General features: G+C 32.6%; 1 non-coding gene across 1 annotated transcript; it reads right to left on the bottom strand.

Moving 5' to 3' along the window:
• Positions 1–11,844: 11,844 nt before the first annotated feature.
• On the bottom strand, positions 11,845–11,916 carry TRNAR-UCU (transfer RNA arginine (anticodon UCU)). The gene has a single exon. It is a non-coding gene; the product is annotated as a tRNA-Arg (tRNA).
• Positions 11,917–13,738: the final 1,822 nt, after the last annotated feature.

The following is a 13,738-nucleotide window of genomic DNA, read 5'->3' as shown; positions in this document are numbered from 1 at the left end:
GCAATAGAACTTTTCCAGACATTTCTAATTCGTGATCTAATTCGAAAACATTTTGCTTCCAACATAGGAATTGCTAAGAGTAAAATTCGGCAAAAAGAACCGATTGTATGGGAAATACTTCAAGAAGTTATGCAGGGACATCCCGTATTGCTAAATAGAGCACCTACTCTGCATAGATTAGGTATACAGGCATTCCAACCCATTTTAGTAGAGGGGCGTGCTATTTGTTTGCATCCATTAGTTTGTAAGGGATTCAATGCAGACTTTGATGGCGATCAAATGGCTGTTCATGTGCCTTTATCCTTAGAAGCTCAAGCAGAAGCACGTTTACTTATGTTTTCTCATACAAACCTCTTGTCTCCAGCTATCGCGGATCCAATTTCTGTACCAACTCAAGATATGCTTATTGGACTTTACATATTAACGAATGGGAATCGTCGGGGTATTTCTTCAAATAGGTATAATCCACGTAATTGCAGAAATTTGAAAAATGAAAGAATTCCCCAAAAAAACTATAAGTATACGAAAAAAAAAGAACCTTTTTTTTGGAATTCCTATGATGCAATTGGAGCTTATCAACAGAAAAGAATAACCTTCGATAGTCCTTTGTGGCTCCGGTGGCGACTAGATCTACGCATTATTTCGTCAAGAGAAGTTCCTATCGAAGTTCACTATGAATCTTTAGGCACCTATCATGAAATTTATGGGCATTATCTAGTAGTAAGAAGTACAAAAAAACAAATTCGTTCTATTTACATTCGAACCAACGTAGGTCATATTTCTTTTTATCGAGAAATCGAAGAAGCTGTACAAGGTTTTTGCCGAGCCTATTCATATGGTATCTAATCATATAGATGGTTGTATCTAAGATAAACAAATTTATGATACTGGTGTAAATTCAAATCTTCATGATTTAACATTTAACAAGGATCTTAGTTTTTTAATTTCTCAATTTCTACACAAATTAAGATAAAGAAAAGGCAGTTTTTCAATCATTGACTCAAATCCATTGTTGAACTGAATGAATCCCACTGAGTGGAATAGGGAGGTACTTATGGCAGAACGGACCAATCTAATGTTTCACAATAAAGTGATAGGTGGAACTGCCATTAAACGACTTATTAGCAGATTAATAGATCACTTCGGAATGGCATATACATCACATATCCTGGATCAAGTCAAGACTCTGGGATTCCGCCAAGCTACGGCTACATCCATTTCATTAGGAATTGATGACCTTTTAACAATACCTTCGAAAGGATGGCTAGTCCGAGATGCTGAACACCAAAATTTGATTTTGGAAAAACAGCATCATTATGGAAATGTACATGCAGTAGAAAAATTACGCCAATCCATTGAGATATGGTATGCTACAAGTGAATATTTTCGACAAGAAATGAATCCTAATTTTAGAATGACCGATCCTTTTAATCCAGTCCATATAATGTCCTTTTCGGGAGCTAGAGGAAATGCATCTCAAGTACACCAATTAGTAGGTATGAGAGGATTAATGTCGGATCCACAAGGACAAATGATTGATTTACCTATTCAAAGCAATTTACGCGAAGGGCTATCTTTAACAGAATATATAATTTCTTGCTACGGAGCTCGTAAAGGGGTTGTAGATACTGCTGTACGAACATCAGATGCTGGATATCTTACACGTAGACTTGTTGAAGTGGTTCAACATATTGTTATACGTCGAACAGATTGTGGTACCATTCGAGGAATTTCAGTAAATACCCAGAATGAAACGATGCCGGAAAGTAGTTGGACACAAACATTAATTGGTCGTGTATTAGCAGACGATATATACAGAGGTTCACGATGCATTGCCATTAGAAATCAAGATATTGGAATTGGACTTTTCAATCGATTGAAAACCTTTCAAACACAACCAATATCTATACGAACTCCTTTTACCTGTAGGAATACATCTTGGATCTGTCGATTGTGTTATGGTCAAAGTCCTACTCAAGGTCACTTGGTGGAATTAGGAGAAGCTGTAGGTATTATTGCGGGCCAATCCATTGGAGAACCGGGCACTCAATTAACATTAAGAACTTTTCATACTGGCGGAGTATTCACAGGGGGGACTGCCGAACAGGTGCGAGCACCTTATAATGGAAAAATTAAATTCAATGAGGATTTGGTTCATCCTACACGTACACGTCACGGGCATCCTGCTTTTCTATGTTATATAGACTTGTATGTTAGTATTGAAAATGGTGACATTATACATAATGTGACTATTCCACCAAAAAGTTTTCTATTAGTTCAAAATAATCAATATGTAAAATCAGAACAAGTGATTGCCGAGATTCTCGCAGGAACATATACTTTTAATTTAAAAGAAAAAGTTCGAAAACATGTTTATTCTGACTTAGAAGGAGAAATGCATTGGAGTACGGATGTGTATCATGCATCAGAATTTAAATATAGTAATGTCCATATCTTACCAAAAACAAGTCATTTATGGATTTTATCAGGAAAATCAGACAGATCCGCTTCAGTCTCTTTTTCAACCCGAAAAGATCAAGATCAATTGAACATTCATTATCTTTCTACAGGAGAAAGAGATATTTGTAACCATTTAGCAAGTAATAATAAAGTAAGACATAATTTGTTTCGTTTCACTCCTTCTGAAAAAAAAGAAAGAAGGATTTCAGATTATTCAAAAAATAATCAAATCCTATGTAAAGATCATTGTCATTTTACACATCCTGCTATTTTTCACGATACTACGGATTTATTAGCAAAGAGGCGGAGAAATCGATTCATTATTCCATTTCAATTCCAATCGATTCAAGAACGAGACAAAGCACTAATGTTAGATTCCAGTATCTCGATTGAAATACCAATCCATGGTATTTTTCGTAGAAATAGTATTTTTGCTTATTTCGATGATCCTCAATACCGAACACAGAGCTCGGGTATTACTAAATATAGGACTATTGATATAAATTACATTTTTAAAAAAGAGGATTTTTTAATCGAGTATCCAGGAATTCAAGAATTTAAGACAAAATACCAAATTAAAGTAGATCAATTTTTTTTCATTCCCGAAGAAGTGTATATTTTACCAGAATTTTCTTCCATAATGGTACGGAACAATAGTATTATTGAAGTAGATACACCAATCACTGTAAATATAAGAAGTCAAGTAAGCGGGTTGGTTCGATTGGAGAAGAAAAAAAAAAAGATTCAATTAAAAATATTTTCCGGGAATATCTATTTTCCCGGAGAAATGGATAAGATATCCCGGCACAGTGCCATGTTGATACCACCGAGAACGGTAAAAAAAAATTCAAAAGGATCAAAAAAAAAAATGAAAAATTGGATCTATGCTCAATGGATCACAATTATGAAAAAAAAGTATTTTGTTTTGGTTCGACCGGTCATTTTATATGAAATAGAAGATAGGATCAATTTAATCCAATTTTTTTCCCAAGATATGTTACAAGAAAGAGATAATTTGGAACTTCAAATTATTCATTATATTCTTTCTGGAAATGGAAAATCAATTCGGGGAATTTCTAATTCTAATACAAGTATTCAATTAGTTCGGACTTGTTTAGTCTTAAATTGGGATCAAGACAAAAAATTGTCTTCTATCGAAAAAGGGCATGCTTCTTTTGTTGAACTAAGTATAAAAGGTTTGGTTAGATATTTCTTAAAAATGGACTTAGGAAAATCCCATATTTCATATATAAGAAAAAGGAAAGATCCGCTCGGTTCAAGATTTATCTTGGATAATGAGTCGGACTGGACCAACATCAATCCATTTTTTTTTATAGATCCGAGGGAAAAAGTTCAACAATCACTTAGTCAAAATCATGGAACTATTCATATGTTGTTGAATAGAAATGAGAAATGCCGATCTTTAATAATTTTGTCATCATCGAATTGTTTTCAAATACGATCATTCCACGATGGAAAATATTACAATGGGATAAAAGAAGAAATAAATCCAATTCAAAGAGATCCTCTGATTCCAATTCAAAATTCGTTAGGTCCTTTAGGAATAGCCCTTCAAGTTGCCCATTTTTATTTTTACCTTTTAATTACTAATAATCAGATCTCGATAAATAAAAACGGGCAACTTGACAAATTAAAAGAAACTTTTCAAGTATTAAAATATTATTTAATAGACGAAAACGAGATCATTTATAAATCTGATCTATCTAGTAACATCCTTTTAAATCCATTCTATTTGAATTGGCATTTTTTCCATCATAATTATTGTGAAAAAAAAACGTTTCCCATAATAAGTCTTGGTCAATTTATTTGCGAAAATGTATGTATAGTTCAAACGAAAAATGAACCACACCTTAAATCGGGTCAAATTCTAACTGTTCAAATGGATTCTGTAGGAATAAGATCGGCTAACCCTTATTTGGCGACTCCTGGAACAACTGTTCATGGTCATTATGGAGAAATACTTTCTGAAGGAGATATATTAGTTACATTTATATATCAAAAATCGAGATCAGGTGATATAACACAAGGTCTTCCAAAAGTAGAACAGGTATTGGAAGTTCGTTCGATTGATTCAATATCCATAAACCTAGAAAAGAGAGTGGATACTTGGAATGGGCGTATAACAAGAATTCTTGGCATTCCTTGGGGATTCTTCATTAGTGCTGAGCTAACTATAGCGCAAAGTCGTATTTCTTTGGTTAATCAAATTCAAAAAGTTTATCGATCCCAGGGAGTTCACATTCATAATAGACATATAGAAATTATTGTGCGTCAAATAACATCAAAAGTATTGGTTTCAGAAGATGGAATGTCTAATGTTTTTTTGCCTGGCGAACTAATTGGATTGTTGCGGGCCGAACGAGCTGGGCGTTCCTTAGAAGAGTCGATCTGCTATCGAGTTCTATTATTGGGGATAACAAAAACATCTTTGAATACTCAAAGTTTCATATCTGAAGCAAGTTTTCAAGAAACTGCTAGAGTTTTATCAAAAGCCGCTCTCCGGGGTCGCATAGATTGGTTGAAAGGTCTGAAAGAGAACGTTGTTTTAGGGGGAATGATGCCAGTTGGTACTGGATTCAAAAGAATAATATACCGTTCAAAGCAAAGGCAATATAACAAGATTACCCCGGAAACAAAAAAAAGAATTTATGTGATACATCAAAATAATCTAGGATTTAAGAATTCCTAAAATAATGATTCTTAAGGTCGTATTCATCTCCGGTCACTTTATTTTGTATATATTTTGTATAATAAAAGAAACATAATAAATAAACGAATCATATTCAATGAAATAGAAAAAATGGCCCGATCTTTTTTTTATCAACGGCAAATTTTCAGTAGAAGAGAAGGTTCCTTCGGAACACTTATTTTTTTCTATTTCAGTATACTGGGTCTCTTTCTTTCATTTCAAAAAATTGATCTAATTTCTATTTGGAAATGAAAGAAAAGTGTGGGGATAATTATAAATGACAAAAAGATATTGGAACATAATTTTGGAAGAGATGATGGAAGCTGGTGTTCATTTTGGCCACGGTACTAGAAAATGGAATCCTAAAATGTCACCTTATATTTCTGCAAAGCGTAAGGGTATTCATATTACAAATCTTATTAGAACTGCTCGGTTTTTATCAGAATCTTGTGATTTAGTTTTTGATGCAGCAAGTGGGGGAAAACAATTCTTAATTGTTGGTACAAAAAAAAAAGCAGCTGATTCAGTAGCGCGGGCTGCAATAAGAGCTCGGTGTCATTATGTTAATAAAAAATGGCTCGGCGGTATGTTAACGAATTGGTATACTACAAAAACACGACTTCAAAAGTTCAGGGACTTGAGAATGCAACAAAAGACGGGGAGATTTCATAGTTTTCCAAAAAAAGATGCCGCTATATTGAAGAGACAATTAGCTCAATTGGAAACATATCTTGGCGGCATTAAATATATGAAGGGCTTACCAGATATTGTAATAATCGTCGATCAACAAGAAGAATATACGGCTCTTCGAGAATGTATAACTTTGGAAATTCCAACAATTTGTTTAATTGATACAAATAGTGACCCGGACCTCGCTGATATTTCAATTCCAGCTAATGATGATGCTATAGCCTCAATTCGATTAATTCTTAACAAATTAGTTTTTGCAATTTGTGAGGGTCGGTCTAGATATATACGAAATTCTTGATTAATAATAAGATAAAAAATTCTTGAATTTGCTTCGAGGGGTTCATAGATTTATGGAATCGCTTACTATACTAGTAAGAAATTGCACAAAAATGAAAATAGAAAACAAACAAAAATTTTATGTAATTAGTATCGGTATTCAAAATCAAAAATGAAAGTAGACAAATCAAAAGGGAAAGGAGATGTTTGAATAAAAATAATTCCCTTTTTTCAACTTCTTTTTTTAGAGGACAGGACAATATGAATGTTTTATTATGCTCTATCAACACATTAAAAAGATTATACGATATATCTGCTGTGGAAGTAGGTCAACATTTCTATTGGCAAATAGGGGGTTTCCTAGTACATGCCCAAGTACTTATTACTTCTTGGGTTGTAATTGCTATCTTATTGGTTTCAGCCATTCTAGTTATTCGAAATCTGCAAACCATTCCCACTTTCGGTCAGAATTTATTTGAATATGTTCTTGAATTCATTCGAGACGTGAGCAAAACTCAGATTGGAGAAGAATATGGTCCGTGGGTTCCTTTTATTGGAACTTTGTTTCTATTTATTTTTGTTTCTAATTGGTCAGGGGCTCTTTTACCTTGGAAAATCATCCAATTACCTCATGGGGAGTTAGCTGCACCCACAAATGATATAAATACTACCGTTGCATTAGCTTTACTTACATCAGTTGCATATTTCTATGCGGGTCTTTCAAAAAAAGGATTAGCTTATTTTAGTAAATACATCCAACCAACTCCAATCCTTTTACCGATTAACATATTAGAAGATTTCACAAAACCCTTATCCCTTAGTTTTCGACTTTTCGGAAATATATTAGCTGATGAATTAGTAGTTGTTGTTCTTGTTTCTTTAGTACCTTTAGTAGTTCCTATACCTGTCATGTTCCTTGGATTATTCACAAGCGGTATTCAAGCTCTCATTTTTGCTACTTTAGCTGCGGCTTATATAGGTGAATCCATTGAAGGCCATCATTGACTAGTTTTCTCAAAAATAGTCTTTTTTGTTTAGCTTGCCACACATATATTGTGGCTCAATAGAATCTACAAAATAAACATCTATCTATAGATATATAGATAGATATAGATAGATCTATTCGATTAGTATATATTAGTTTGGATATTCAAAAAAAATGAATAGCTAGAATTAGAATTCTGTATGATATTTACGTTTACAATGTGTGATAAAAAGATACTATATAGAATGTTAGTAGATTCTCGTTTGATTCACATTTAATTCAACAATTGATCAAAAGATAATTAAAAACATTTAGATCACCCAATTTCCTATATTTCTTTGAAACATTAATGAAATCGAATGAATTTATTTAGATTGATTGTATCCATATGGGATAAGAGAATAAGAAAAGAGGGAAGGGGAGCTTAAAAAAAAACATGATAAAAAAAATAGAAGTGAGGGGATCAGTCAAGGTTTTTTAGGTTTCAAAGAATGAATTTCAATTTCGATTGAATCTAAAACACAAAGAAAATTAGTTTACAGCATAGAAGAAACCTATGTATATGTGATATGATATTATAGATGAACTAGTTTTATATGAACTAACCATATATCTGAAATAACTAATCTTTTCTATATAAAAAAGGCCTCGCTATTACTGTCAATTTCTATAGGGATAGAAAAGCAAAGTCCTTGCGTTTCAGCTCTAATTGTGAATTGAAAATTAAAAAACTAAAGAAATTGTATAAAAAAACGAAGAATTCAAAGAATGATTCCAAAATTAAGGTAAGAGAAGAACAAAGATTATACAGATTCACCCCCAAAACTATGTAGTTCGAGACGAAAAAAGAAATCTCGAAGTAATTCGTTTAATAACTATTATTTTCAATTTTTAATTCTTATTTTTATTAATTACTTTAACTGAAAAAGTCTTGGTAATTGAAAAATGAAGTCAGAATTTATTAGTCGATTATATCATTAACTATTTCTTTCTTTTATATGTAGGTTACGAGGAAATTCTCATGAATCCAATTATTTCTGCCGCTTCTGTTATTGCTGCTGGATTGGCCGTAGGGCTTGCTTCTATTGGACCTGGGGTTGGTCAAGGCACTGCCGCAGGGCAAGCTGTAGAGGGGATTGCACGACAACCAGAGGCAGAGGGAAAAATACGGTGGTACTTTATTACTTAGTCTGGCTTTTATGGAAGCTTTAACAATTTACGGGCTGGTTGTAGCATTAGCACTTTTATTTGCTAATCCTTTTGTTTAATCCTAAAAAGATAAAAATACATATGTGGACTTCCTTTTTCGAATTATATTAATAATTCACTCCTACAATTCTTTATCTGTTCGGATAAGAACACAGGAGAAGGACTAATTGAAAGGTATTCACATACTTATTCACCCTCTTTCTTCTTTTTGTTTAGTCCAATGAACCCCTCTTTTATTTTATTTCTTTTAAGATAATTTTTTGAAAGTGTTCAAACTAGATAGATTTTGCAATTGATAAAAGAACTGGTATCTAATTCTAAGAAGTATCATTCTTTTAGGGAATCTTCCAATTGATTGACCAATCCAAATTATATCAAATTCTATAATTATATATTCCAATTAGATTATTATATTATCTATCTAATAGGAATATTAGAAAGATAATTAGTCTATTCATAAGAGGAGATGAGATCATATGAAAAATATAACCGATTCTTTCCTTTGTTTGGGCTCCTGGCCATCCGCCGGAAGTTTCGTGTTTAATACCGATATTTTAGCAACAAATCCAATAAATCTTAGTGTAGTGTTAGGTCTACTGGTTTTTTTTGGAAAGGGAGTGTGTGCGAGTTGTTTATTTCAAAGAATAAATTGGATTTAACCAAACTGCACTTTTTAGTTTAGTTAGAATTAAGAAAATGTGCAGAATCCCGCGAATTACTTCTGAATTCATTTTCTTTTTTGAATAAATTAAGAAAAATCTTAAAGAACCATAGCATTTCGCGCTTTATTGGTAATCCACTTTGATTCTCTATTTACCAAAAATTTTGGACTATTACCATGGTTAAAAAGAGTTTGAAGTCTATACGCAGTGTAGTACTCTTTCTACCGCTATATTAATACAGAAAGGAAACGGTTTCAAAAAAATTATTCGATTTTTTTTCGATATAAAACACTCATGTCGATAAAAAAAATGGCTTGAATCCTATTTATGGCGAGAAATAAAAAACGGGTGAATTTAAACCTCCCCTTTGTACGATGCGTAATCGATGGATGACCTATGTATAAATTCAAAAGAAGTCTTTGGATTTGAATAAAAAAACAACTTTGTTGACATATATTTGTTTGGTCAAAAGAGTCCTCCGAATATTCTAGTCTTATATTGGTAATTGTTTTCACTTTGAATAGAGAAGAGAGGATAGGCTCATTACATAAAAAATTGGTAAATTTCCGATAAGTAATTGAGTGTGAGAGCCAAATGAATCGAAAGATTCATGTTTGGTTCGGGAAGAGATCATAGACATTTTGAAATGGATGGAAAGAGAGTCTACTTTCATTACGTGATTTATTAGATAATCGAAAACAGAAAATCTGGAGAACTATTCGAAACTCAGAAGAATTACAGGAAAACGCCATTGAACAGCTCGAAAAAGCCCAGGCCCGCTTAAGGAAAGTTGAAACAGAAGCAGATCTGTTTCGGGTGAATGGCTATTCTGAGATCAAACGAGAAAAATTGAATTTAATTAATTCAATTTATACGACTTTGGAACAATTAGAAAATTACAAAAACGAAGCTATTGATTTTGAACAACAAAGAGTTATTAATCAAGTTCGACAGCGGGTTTTACAACAAGCCTTACAGGGAGCTCTAGGAACTCTAAATAGTTGCTTGAACAACGAGTTACATTTACGTACTGTTAGTGCTAATATTGGCATGTTTGGGATGATGAAATAAAAAAATAACTGATTAGGCTTTCTATTATACAATAGAGTATAGGCATCATTTTTTTCTTATAAAAAATAAATTTAAGATATTTTCATGGTAACCATTCGTGCAGATGAAATTAGTAAAATTATCCGTGAACGCATTGAGCAATATAATACAGAAGTAAAAATTGTAAATACTGGTACCGTACTTCAAGTAGGCGATGGTATTGCTCGTATTTATGGTCTTGATGAAGTAATGGCGGGTGAATTGGTGGAATTTGAAGAAGGTACTATAGGCATTGCTTTGAATTTGGAATCAAAAAATGTTGGTGTTGTATTAATGGGTGATGGTTTGCTGATACAAGAGGGAAGTTCAGTAAAAGCAACAGGAAGAATTGCTCAGATACCTGTAAGTGAAGCTTATTTGAGTCGTGTTATAAATGCCCTGGCTAAACCAATTGACGGTCGAGGAGAAATTTCAGCTTCGGAATCTCGATTAATAGAATCTCCCGCTCCCGGTATTATTTCAAGACGTTCGGTATATGAGCCTCTCCAAACAGGACTTATTGCTATTGATTCGATGATCCCCATAGGACGGGGCCAGCGAGAATTAATTATTGGAGATAGACAAACAGGTAAAACAGCAGTAGCCACAGATACAATTCTCAATCAACAGGGACAAAATGTAATATGTGTTTATGTAGCTGTTGGTCAAAAAGCATCTTCTGTGGCTCAAGTGGTGACTACCTTACAAGAAAGAGGAGCAATGGAATACACTATTGTAGTAGCTGAAACAGCGGATTCTCCAGCTACATTACAATACCTCGCGCCTTATACAGGAGCAGCTCTGGCTGAATATTTTATGTACCGTGAACGTCACACTTTAATCATTTATGACGATCTCTCCAAACAAGCACAGGCTTATCGGCAAATGTCTCTTCTATTACGAAGACCACCAGGTCGCGAAGCTTATCCAGGGGATGTTTTTTATTTACATTCGCGTCTTTTGGAAAGAGCCGCTAAATTAAGTTCTCAGTTAGGCGAAGGAAGTATGACTGCTTTACCAATAGTTGAAACTCAATCGGGAGATGTTTCAGCTTATATTCCTACGAATGTAATTTCCATTACAGATGGCCAAATATTCTTATCGGCCGATCTATTCAATGCTGGAATAAGACCCGCTATTAATGTTGGTATTTCAGTTTCCAGAGTTGGATCGGCGGCTCAAATCAAAGCCATGAAACAAGTAGCTGGTAAATTAAAATTGGAATTAGCACAATTCGCAGAATTAGAAGCTTTTGCACAATTCGCTTCTGATCTAGATAAAGCTACTCAAAATCAATTAGCAAGAGGTCAACGATTGCGCGAGTTGCTTAAACAATCCCAATCAGCTCCTCTTACTGTGGAAGAACAGATAGTAACTATTTATACCGGAACGAATGGTTATCTTGATTCATTAGAAATTGGACAGGTAAGGAAATTTCTTGTTGAGTTACGTGCTTACTTAAAGACGAATAAACCTCAATTCAAAGAAATCATATCTTCTACCAAGACATTCACTGGGGAAGCAGAAGCCCTTTTAAAGGACGCTATTAAAGAACAGATGGAACTCTTTTTATTCCAGGAACAAGTAGAAAAAAATTGATGAATCATTAAATAATTTTGTAATTCAATTTTCCAATTTTTATAATTAGTATCTTTTAATATGTTTTTATTTCATTTGAATATTATATATAATGAATTCGAATCAAAATGTAATAAATCAAAAAAAATAGAAGGACAAGGTTGAAATTAGATATGCAAACAACTTGCGTCCAATAGGATTTGAACCTATACCTAAGGTTTAGAAGACCTCTGTCCTATCCATTAGACAATGGACGCTTCTATTTTATATTTGATTCTTTAACCTTTTTAACTAAACCTTATTAAAAAGATTAAAGAATCAAACAAATATAAAGAATTCTAGAAATTATAAAAATAAAATAAATCAAATATTTAGAATAAAAGAAAAAAAAAATAAAAAAGAAAAATCAATTGAATATAATTGAATATATATAACTAAAACTAAATTAAGAAATGAAAATGAAGAATTGACAAATTCTTTAAGAATTCTAGATTCATTCTCGAAGAAAAAAGATAGATTTAAATAGAATAAAATAGAAGCGGGTAGCGGGAATCGAACCCGCATCGTTAGCTTGGAAGGCTAAGGGTTATAGTCGACGTTGATTCATCATTTTGATTTAACGTCTCTAATTCAAAACTGAACGTGAAACTTTTGTTTCATTCGGCTCCTTTACGGAATGAAGAGATGGACAATAAAAAAAATTGACCCATAACATCTATGTCAGCCTTTTTGTATGAATAGGTTTCAAATATCTTGCTTTTTAGATGATCCCTCTAGAAGAGCAATATTCTAACAATCTATGTTTTTTTTCTAGTTACTTCGTTCTCTATTTCTATTTCAGAAAATCTTTAGGAAAAGAAGAAAATTTCCGTCGAGCTAAAAAAATGTCGATGTCTCTAGTAAACTAAAAGAATCGTTTAATAGCTATTTTGCTTCAATTTTTACTATGCAAAAAAATGGAAGATTTAGTTACGATTAGAAAGAAACTTTGTATATTTCTCTCCATAGATCCTTTAGTAATACTCAAAAAATTCGGATTATAGATCCAATTCCAAAAACTTATGTTTCATAATTTTAAAACTCAATTTGTCAAATTCGATTTGATTCTTCTTGTATACAAATTACAATAATGTATATTATACCGCAAATAATTCATCGAGGGGTATAAAGGAGTCCCTTTAAGTAAAAAATAAAGTTTTTGATCGGCATATGAATCAAATGGGGGATCCCTTAACTTTTGGGGGGTCCTTGAAACGAATCGCACTTTTACCACTAAACTATACCCGCTACAATATCATTATTGTATCTTTTGTTGAACAAAGCAATCAGACAAAATAAAGAAATGGGAGGCATAATATTCTAATAAGTCGAGTATTGACATGTTTCATTAGAGAATCTTCTAATGAAATTTGAAAAACGGGATAATTTTCATTTTTTTATTTTGCTGAAGGTTATATATATATACAATTTACGTTACCAGAAAAAAGAGAGGGAGTAAGAAAAGAGAACATTTTTATATTATCTTATTTTGGTTTTATCTCATAGGAATCTATCCGTATCTCTTATTTTTTTTTTAATTACAAATATTTTTACAAATATTTTTTTTTCGAATAAAATATATTCAAATAAAGAATTTTTCTTCAATATTCATGGGAATAAAAGAAAAAGAGCCCGACTAGGTACTGGCCGGGCTCATTGGCTGTATAAAAAGAAAAAAAGAAAACTAAAATATATAGAATAATAAAAAAAAGATAGATAAGATAAAAAAGAATAAAAAAAAAGCAAGTCTCTTTTTTTTTTAAGCTCCCTTTTTGTTCTTCTTGTTTATGTGATATAACATAAACAAAGTAATTCTTTTTTTTTTCAATTGGGGAGAGATGGCTGAGTGGACTATAGCGTCGGATTGCTAATCCGTTGTACAAATTCTTGTACCGAGGGTTCGAATCCCTCTCTTTCCGTTGATAATTTGGTATTTTTTTTTGAACTTGTTTTTTTTATTTACTAGTTAAAGATGTTAAAATAGAGAAAATCCTAAAAATATTTCAAAATTCCGCACAAGCAAGAAAACACAGAATCCAC

This window comes from Vigna unguiculata, unplaced genomic scaffold, assembly GCF_037176805.1.
Source record: "Vigna unguiculata cultivar grain cowpea cultivar isolate G323 ecotype 2 unplaced genomic scaffold, ASM3717680v1 ptg000133l, whole genome shotgun sequence".
In the NCBI taxonomy this organism is placed as follows: Eukaryota; Viridiplantae; Streptophyta; class Magnoliopsida; order Fabales; family Fabaceae; genus Vigna; species Vigna unguiculata.
The sequence above is the reverse complement of the archived record's forward strand: the minus strand, read 5'-3'. Positions and strand labels throughout refer to the sequence as shown.